Genomic DNA, 932 nt, shown 5'->3' with positions numbered 1-932 from the left:
TAAGATTTAGTAGTGATGTATTAATTAAAGGGAAAATGTCCTTAAAGAGGCTCGTTGGGAGAGGGTCTAAGATACAGGTGGATGGTTTAGATGAAGCTATTATTTTAGTTAATTCAGAGGGTTGGACAGGACAGAAACTATTTAGACACAAGTCAGATCCTGGTTCTAAGGATGCTTCGGAGACCACAACAGGCTCAACATTATAGGTAGAAGGAAGAGTATTGTGAATTTGATCTCTAATAGTGTCAATTTTATTCCTGAAAAAATACATGAAATCATCACAGCTAAATGAGAAAGGAATACATGGCTCCACAGCGCTCCGGCTCTTGTAAGCCTAGCTACAGTGCTGAAAAGAAACCGAGGGTTGTTTTTGTTTTCCTCTATCAATGATGAATAATAAGCTGTTCTTGCCGTATGTAAGGCTTTTTTGTATACAATTAAACTTTCTTTCCAGGTTAAGTGAGACTCCTCTAATCCTGATGAACGCCATCTGTTTTCCAAACGCCTTGATGCCTGTTTTAGAGCTTGAAGCTGGGAATTAAACCAGGGAGCCTTCATAATCTTACCTAATTTCTTCTTCTTTAGGGGAGCAACATTATCCAAGGTTGTACGCATTGAAGCTGTTATAGTATCAGCATGTTGATCAATCTGAGCAGGAGTAAGGCTTAAAGGGGGACTCTCAGTCATGCTAACACATGGTAGATGTGAAAAAATTGATTCAATTGATTGTTTAAATTTTGTAATAATATTGTCTGATAAACATCTACTATAGTAGAATTTATTTTTGGTCAGTGAGTAATCAAATAAAGTGAATTCAAAGGTTAACAAGAAGTGATCGGACAAGACAGGGTTTTGAGGAAATACTTTGAGCTTATCAGTCTCAATACCATATGTTAGAACAAGATCAAGAGTGTGACCATGAGAGTGAGTGG

The sequence above is a fragment of the Telmatherina bonti genome (assembly GCF_933228915.1).
Source record: "Telmatherina bonti genome assembly, chromosome: 11".
Taxonomy (NCBI): Eukaryota; Metazoa; Chordata; class Actinopteri; order Atheriniformes; family Telmatherinidae; genus Telmatherina; species Telmatherina bonti.
Note: the sequence above shows the minus strand (reverse complement) of the source record.